Here is an 8,906-nt window from a genome sequence, read left to right as displayed (position 1 = left end):
CCTTCCATGTAGTATGAGAGCCATACTCTACACAGTCTATTCTATGGAGCTGAACTCCCCATCAGATAAAAATCTTTGCAAGATGCTGCACACAAAGATGCTGTACACATGCAACAGATCAGTATCTGCAAAAGATCCGTTCCTGCAAAATGCATTCAAAGTCTATGATATCTGCAGATCTCATACACACCTTGTTTAACGGACAATTATCTGCAGATCAGATCCACCAGGTTGGATCTTCAAATCTGCAGATAATTGTCTGATCTGCAGATGATGGTCCATTAAACAAGGTGTATATGAGATCTGCAGATATCATAGAATATGAATGCATTTTGCAGGAACTGATCTTATGCAGGAACTGATCTTTTGCAGATACTGATCTTTTGAATGTGTACAGCATCTTTGTGTGTGCAGCATCTTGCAAAGATTTTTATCTGATGGGGAGTTCAGCTCCATAGAATAGACTGTGTAGGTATGGCTCTCATACTACATGGAAGGGGGTAAAATTGGTCTGTGATCTTTCATTTTCCAAAGACTTTTATCTGACGTGTGTACCCACCTTAAAGGAGATGCCGAGAATCCCCCACGAGGAGATTGACTAGTCGGAAACCTTTCAGATTTTTACTGCCTTTTGTAAGCAACTGTAACATATTATTATTTTGTATTTATATAGCACTGACATCTTCCACAGTGCTGTACAAAGTATATTGTCCTGTCACTTAACTGTTGATCAGAGGAGCTCACAATCTAATCCCTACCAGAGTCCTATGTCTATGTACAGTGCTGCCCATAATTATTCATACCCCTGTCAAATTTTGACTTAAAGTTACTTTTATTCAACCAGCAAGTAATTTTTTGACGGGAAATGACATAGGTAAGATGATGTACAAGAGGCATTGGGCTCTATTCATAGGTTACCGCAAGTTTTCCGCCCAAAACAGCGGATTTTCCCGTCCATTTAGCAAAGTGGGCATTCATAAAAGCTGTTCCCGCATGAAAATCTACAATCCCCCAGCAGAGCGAGAAATTTCCGCCTTCTCAAGTGTTTTTCTAGATTTATGTGGAAGGGAAATACCGCTTCCTCTGATTTTGCGGATTACATACAAGTGAATGGAACAGACCTCCCAGAGAGAGCAGCGCACGGAGGGACTCTGCCGGCTGAAGTGTTTCCGCATGCCTTCCGACAGCTTACCGCCAGCTTTCAGCGGGAGATCTCCGCACTTGCATTGCAGCTGGCAAGATTTTTTTGAATGACCACCCAGAAGTGTAAAATACCGCTGCGGTATTTTACCTCTACGAGTATTTATGCCACAAGTTTTTTATGAATAGAGCCCATTGTGGGGGAAAAAAAATCATTTCTCAGCTTTTATTTACGTTTATGGGCAGCATTGTATCATAGTCTAGGGCCAATTTAGGTAGAAGCCAATTAACTTATCTGTATGTTTTGGGGATGTGGGAGGTAACTGGAATGCCTAAATGAAACCCACAGAGAGACGGGGAGAACATACAAACTCCTTGTAGATAGGCAAGTGTGCTAACCACTACGACACGGTGCTGCCCAACATAGGAAAACAAATGCATATGAAATGTTGCAAGTCTTGGCGATAGTGGTCCTTCAAGGCTCAATGACATTGCAAGTGACACAGATGGAGAGGTGATGGACCAATCAGTATTCCTCTACTCTGGAAAGGGTGTGGCCATTCCATGAAATGAATGGCGGTAAGTTTGGAGTTTGCAAACATTCTGCAAACATGGACATGGTGAAAATGGATTGTTTGAACAAAGCCACAAGAAAGGATGGGTACCTCCAGGCTTAGGGCTCAGTTCTCTAAGACCTGTTTGTTAAAGCAGTAGGATCAGCCATACTATGTCAGGGAAAAAAACACATATATAAGTAGATAAATACTTGATCTACTTACATAACATGTGTATTGCACTGTCCACGTTTTGATTTCAGTGAATGTTATATAGTAAATTACGAGAATTCTGTTGCCCACAGTTAAGGCTAACTCGTGATGTCATTTCTGCCCTTTACTTTTTTTCTTGTCTCCTCCAATCGCTGAGTCGCCTCAGCCTTGCTTGTAAAACCAAGTGTGTAGGGGATTAAGTTTCAGATAAGCAGCTGGCATGGAAATAAAAGGAAGAGGAAGAATAGATTATAGATAAAAAACTCCCAGCATGCAATTCTTTGGCACGACTACTAAAGGGCTAGTGCTCCTTAAGTATGTGATAACTCCAAATTATAACAGCAGAAAAAAGTTTTGCAAGTTTTGAATGCAGGCTTAGCATATTTATCACTTAATACACTCAGACCAGTTGCTGTTGAAATTTGATTTTTATGGTGACGATACCGCTTTAAGGGGAACCTAAACTGAGAGGGATATGGTTGTTTCCTTTTAACCACTTAACGACCAGCTAACGCCGATAGGCGGCGGCTGGTCGTTTGTGGTTTTACATGGAAACGGCTGCTCGTTCGAGCGGCCGTTCCATGTCAGTTCATGGAGGGTGTCTCTGGTGGGGTTTGGTTTCTACCTCTTAGTGGGGTTTGGTTTGAATTGCCCGGCTGTTGCTTTGGGGAGGATCTTAGTTCCCATAAGTAATTATTAGTTCCTTAATTGTGATTGATCTTTTGTGGGGATTATGTTGTCTCCTGTCGGCAGCTGGGTGATTCATACCATTTGGGAACAATTGTTCCTTATTTGAACAGAATTGTTCTTGTTGCACGGAGAGGAATGTATGCAACTATTGGTGAATGCAATTCTTTTGCCATTTTACTATGCTTATGCAACCCATGTTTGATTCTTTGTAACCAAATAAATTATTGGCAGTGGAATGACATATACTGGTAGTGTGTGTGGTGTTTTGTACTAGAGTAATTGACCAGTGTCTGCTCCTGCTGGTGGTTGCATATAATCCATGTGGAGTTTAGTTTTGGTGTCTCAGTGAATAGCCTGCGAGCCACCGATCGCGGCTCGCAGGCTAATTGTAAACACGCCTCTGATTGGCCGGGGATCGCCGCCGTGTGATAGGCTGAAGCCTATCAGAGGCGGCGCAGGACACATCGCCGTCCTGTGCCGCTCATGGAGGGAGAGCTAGGGAGGGAAGGAGAGGGAGGGAGGAGTCGCGCTGCGGAGGGGGGCTTTGAGGAGCTCTCCCCCCACCCGCCCACACTGAGCGGCGGCGATCAGACACCCCCAGCAGGTCATCGCCCTAGTGGTGAAAAAAAGGGGGGGGGGGGGGGAAGTCTTATCACCCTGCCTCAAAGCTGATCTGTGCTGCGGGCTGGAGAGCCCACGCAGCACAGATCAGCCAAACACAGCCCGGTCCTTAACCTCCTTGCCGGTCTAAAAAATCCGGCAAGGAGGCAGCGCCACACTTTTTTTTTATTTATTTATTTTTTTAAATCATGTAGCGAGCCCAGGGCTCGCTACATGATAGCCGCTGAGCGGCGGCATCCCCCCACCCACTCTGATCGCCTTCGGCGATCAGAGTATGCAGGAAATCCGGTTGAGAACGGGATTTCCTGCAGGGCTTCCCCGGTCGCCATGGCGACAGGGCGGGATGACGTCACCGACGTCATGGAGGTCGGGACGTCACAGGGAACCCTGATCCGCCCCTCAGCACTGCCTGGCACTGATTGGCCAGGCTGCACAGGGGTCTGGGGCTGGGGGGGGGGGGGGGCGGCTCGGCGGGTAGCGGCGAATCGCCAGCTGTCGCGTACTACACGCAGCTAGCAAACTGCTAGCTGCGTGTAGGGAAAAAAAAATTATGCAAATCGGCCCAGCGGGGCCTGAGAAATCCTCCTGCGCAGGTTACCCCGAGCTGAGCTCGGGATAACCGGCAAGGAGGTTAAGTGGTTAAACAATACCAGTTGCCTGGCAGTCCTGCTGATCTCTGTGTCTGCAGTAGTGGCTGAATCATACACCTGAAACAAGCATACAGCTAATCCAGTCTGACTTCAGTCAGAGCACCTGATCTGCACGCTTGTTCAGGGGCTGTAGCTAAAAGTATTAGAGACACAGGATCAGCAGGAGAGTCCGGCAACTGGTATTATTTTAAAATAAAAAATCCATATCCTTCTCAGTTTAGGTTCCCTTTAACACATTCTTGCGAGATAAATTACCTCATGTGGTAAAAGTTTTTTGTTTTGTTTTGAGCATTCACTAAGATTTTCACACATGTGGCAATGGTTCGGTAAATTATCATACAACTTTATGACAATTCTCAATGATTTTTACACCGTTTAGTATTTTAAAGACCTATTCAATATTTCATCTGATATTTGATGTATTATTGCAGTGCAGAGAAAATGGAAGCCAGATCTGATACAGAAAGCATTCTTTATTATACTGACAAGTCAAAAAGAGCAAATCCAAGCTGCATAACGTTACCATAAAATTTGTATTGACACAAAATCATTAGCATCTTATGAACCATTTTAAATTACTACCCATTATTATTGTACATTTGTGTTTTACAGCAAATGTGACGTTTAGGAAGAAAAAAAAATATTTTCATAAACTTTCTTACTTTCCTGAATAGTTGAATAAACTTTCTTCTTTTCTCTAGCCTGTGTTTCCTTTCTTTCTCTTTCTTGAAGCGGACCTGAACTCTCTGCTCCAAAAGATAAGCCACAGCGTAATAACCTTTCAAGAAATACATTTCTTTGTTACAGCTTACAGAACTCCTGCAATTATTCTGCAGTGTGATCACTTCCTGGTTTGTTGGGAGCACACAAAGGGTTAACCTCCTGTGTTTACATATTAGCTCAGAATTGGCAGAGTGCAGACAACGGAAAATTGTTACTTACCTATCGGTAATTTTCCTTTCCCGATGCTTATATGTCATCACACCTGGGTAGTTGCCCCGCCCCCTCTACCCCATAGGATCATACTACTATAAATCTTAACTAAGCCGCCCCCCCCCCAGTCTATGTAAACCTCGATCATCGAAGCTCACATGAAGGGAGGGACCGGTGTGATGACATATAAGCATCGGGAAAGGAAAATTACCGATAGGTAAGTAACAATTTTCCGTTTTCCCTATGCTTAATGTCATCACACCTGGGAACTAACTAGGTAAAAAAAACAACAACAACAACAAATAACATTTGTAAAGCGCTTTTCTCCCGTGGGACTCAAAGCGCATAAGCATGGCTCCGACCATCGTGGTACAGGGGAAGAATTTTATAAATCTGGAAATGCCAGGCTAAACAGGTGGCTTTTCAGTCTGGATTTGAATAGCTCCAGGGATGGTGCTGTCTTTACTGGGTGTGGTAGGGAGTTCCAAAGAGTAGGGGCAGCATGACAGAAGGCTCTGTCTCCAGATTTTTTGAGGTGCACTCTGGGAGTGACCAAGTTTATAGAACTAGCTGATCTGAGGTTGTGAGAGGTGTGGTGCAGCTTCAGCAAGTCCTTCATGTATCTGGGGCCCAGATTGTGCAGGGATTTGAATGTCAGCAGTCCAATCTTGAAGAGTATTCTCCATTCTACTGGTAGCCAGTGCAGTGAGCGAAGGATCGGTGTAATGTGACAGTGGCGAGGCTGGTTTGTTAGCAATCTGGCAGCAGCATTCTGCACTAATTGCAGGCGACGCAAGTCTTTTTTGGGGAGGCCAGCATAAAGGGCATTGCAGTAGTCCAGCCGTGATGTGATGAAGGCGTGGACTAGGGTTTGAAGATCCTCTGGGGGAATCAGATGTTTAATCTTTGCAATGTTCTTCAGATGAAAGAAGGAAGATTTAACTACAGATGAAATTTGGTTTCTGAAACTCAATTCCCCATCGATTAGTACGCCAAGGCTGCGCACAAGGTTGGAGCTGTTTATGTCTGAATTCCCAATCCTGATTGGTGTTGCTTTAGGATAGAGCTGTTTTGATGGCGAGCACTGGCTTTGGACAAACAGGACCTCAGTTTTGTCAGCATTCAGTTTCAACCAGTTATCATTCATCCATGCCTGAAGCTCAGCTAAGCAAGAGTTTATTTTTGGGGTAGGGTCTGTTCCACCAGGTTTGAAGGACAGGTATAGCTGTGTGTCATCGGCGTAGCAGTGGTACGTCAGGCCATGTCGTTGGATAAGTGTACCGAGTGGCAACATGTAGATTGCAAACAGCAGAGGGGATAGGATTGATCCTTGTGGCACTCCGAATTGTAGAGGTGCAGGTTTGGACATTATAGGTCCTAGGGATACTCTCTGTGTTCTGTCAGTCAGGAATGATCTGAACCACTGGAGGACTGATCCACTGATGCCACAGTACTCCTGCAGTCTGTTAAGCAGGATTTCATGGTCAACTGTATCAAAAGCAGCTGAGAGATCCAACAGGATTAGGATGGAGCATTCCCCTCTGTCCCTTGCCATGAGCAGATCGTTGCAGACTTGGATGAGGGCTGTTTCACAGCTGTGGTGTTTCTTAAAGCCAGATTGTAGAGGGTCCAGGATGTTGTTTACTGACAGCCTGGTTTCAAGTTGCAGATAGACAGCCTTTTCAATAACTTTACCTAAGAAGGGGAGGTTGGAGACAGGTCTGTAGCTGCTCATAGCATCTGGATCCATGGAAGGTTTTTTGAGAAGGGGCTTGATGATTCCTTCTTTTAGAGAGGTAGGAAACCTCCCTGCTTGCAGAGAGCAATTTACTATTTTGTGAAATGCTGGACCAAGCAGGTCAGGGCATTTCAGCATATGTTTAGTTGGTCCAGGGTCCAGGTCGCAGGTTGTCTGGTGGAGACGACAGAGGGTGTCTGAGATCTCTTCCTCACTAATACTTTTGAAATCAGTCCAGGGTGTTAGGTTGTTTTTGCAGCTATTTCCATTAGTTGCATGAGTCTTGGGTGCTGTGGACTGAATGAGAGACCGAATAGAAGATACTTTGTCAGCAAAGTAGCAGGCAAATTTCTCACATAGCTCCTTTGAGGGAGTTATAGTGGGTTTTAGACAGGATGGATTACATAGTCTATCAACTGTGCGGAATAGTTGGGCTGGTCTGTTGGCGGCCTTTGCGATCTCCTGTGATAGGTAGGAGGATTTTTTCTTGGTGATCGCATTTTGGTAGCTTTCCCGGTGAGAGACAAGGGTGTGTTTATCTTTTGAATTCTGAGATTTTCGCCACTTCCTTTCTAGTCTGCGCACTTCTTTCTTTAGGTCCTTTAGTGAGCTGTCAAACCACCGTGCATGGTGAAGTGGTGTAGATCGTTTGATGCGAACTGGAGCGAGGGCGTCATAGGCAGATGACACTGCATGGTTGTAATTCAGGACCATGGAGTCTGGGTCTGCGCAATGATTGGTTAATGCATCGAAGTTGAGGATATTCTGAACGTGCTGGGGTGAGACATCTTTCAGTGAACGGTATTTTATGAGTTCTTTCCCTCTGTGTTTTATCGCTGGTGCTGTCAGAGAGAAGTGGATGGTGTGGTGGTCTGACCATACCACTGGGTTTATATCCATGTGTGATATTAAAAGTCCGGAATGAAATATAAGATCCAGGGTGTGCCCTTTCGTATGGGTGGGGAGGTTGATAGCCTGAGAGAAACCCAGTTCATTCATTATGAGAAGTAGTTCACTTCCTAGCTGGGAGTCGTGATCATCCACCCATGCATTGAAGTCTCCCAGGATGATCCATCTAGGGTGTTCCACTGTTACGCAGGATAAGAGTTCAGATATTTCCTTAAGAAAGGCTGGACCATTTTTTGGGGGGCGGTATATGAGCAATATGTTGATGTTTACTTCTGCTGACAGTTGAGCTGCAATACATTCAAAGGTTTCAGTGGGGCCTATGGGCAGGGGCCTTATGTTCAAGGAGGATCTGAAGCATATGGCAACCCCCCCACCCCAAAGAAGGGTGGGACCACATTATGCTGAAACAAAGGAAAAATTTTAATTATTCACATCTTGTACATTCTCAAGAATAGCTTTGCCAAACATTAGTGAGGATTGGGCAGATAGATCCACTCTATAATGGCGCATAAACGTATTTATGGATGACCAATTTGCTGCTTGGCACACCTTCTCTGCTGGCACCTTGTTGAAGGCTGCCCATGAGGTAGCCATGCTGCGTGTAGAGTGTGCCACTAGCTGACTAGGGGGTTCTAAACTTAAGGTTCTATAGGCAGTCTGTATGGCTTTAACGATCCATGAGGCTATGGTCCTGACTGTAGCGGGCTGCCCCCTTCTATATCCATTAGGTATGACCCATAGTCTTTCCGTCATTCTTATTTCTGACGTTTTCTCCAGGTAGGTCTTAATTGCTAGGCCAACATCCAATGGATGTGTTGTTCCTGATTCATCCTCTGTGAAGGTTGGTAGTGTCCAGTCTTGGTTTAAGTGATAGGTGGAGGCTACCTTAGGGATGAATTGTTGTATGGGTCTCAGCACAACCTTGTCAGGGTATAAGGTCAGGTAGGGTTCTTTACACCCTAACGCTTGCAATTCAGATACCCTACGAGCAGAGGCGATCGCCACCAGGAATACGGTTCTCAGCGTAACATGCCAGAGTGACGCCTCCTGCATGGGATAGAAGGGTTGCTTCTTCAGTGCGTCTAAAACCAAGGGTAAATCCCACTTGGGGAATAATGCCTTCTTTGGAGGTTTTACTCTCAATACTCCCCTTAGGAACTGTTTTAGAAGTGGCTGCGTAGCCCAGGAAATTCCGGTTGTCGCCGAGAGGGCTGACACATGTACTTTTAGGGTATGGTACCCCAATCCCTTTGATAGTCCCCTCTGTAGGAATTCTAGTATGTGTTTAGGTTCGGGCATTGAAGGTTCGAACTGAAACTCCGCTGCAAAGTCCTCAAATCTATTCCATACTCTCCTATAAGTTGCGTTAGTGGTTGGTCTTCTGGAGCTGAGAATGGTCTTGATCACCTCTACCGAGTGACCCTCTCTTCTTAGCCTTTCCCCTTCAAAATCCAGGCG

The sequence above is a fragment of the Hyperolius riggenbachi genome, chromosome 6 (genome assembly GCF_040937935.1).
Source record: "Hyperolius riggenbachi isolate aHypRig1 chromosome 6, aHypRig1.pri, whole genome shotgun sequence".
In the NCBI taxonomy this organism is placed as follows: Eukaryota; Metazoa; Chordata; class Amphibia; order Anura; family Hyperoliidae; genus Hyperolius; species Hyperolius riggenbachi.
This window is presented reverse-complemented; position numbering follows the sequence as displayed.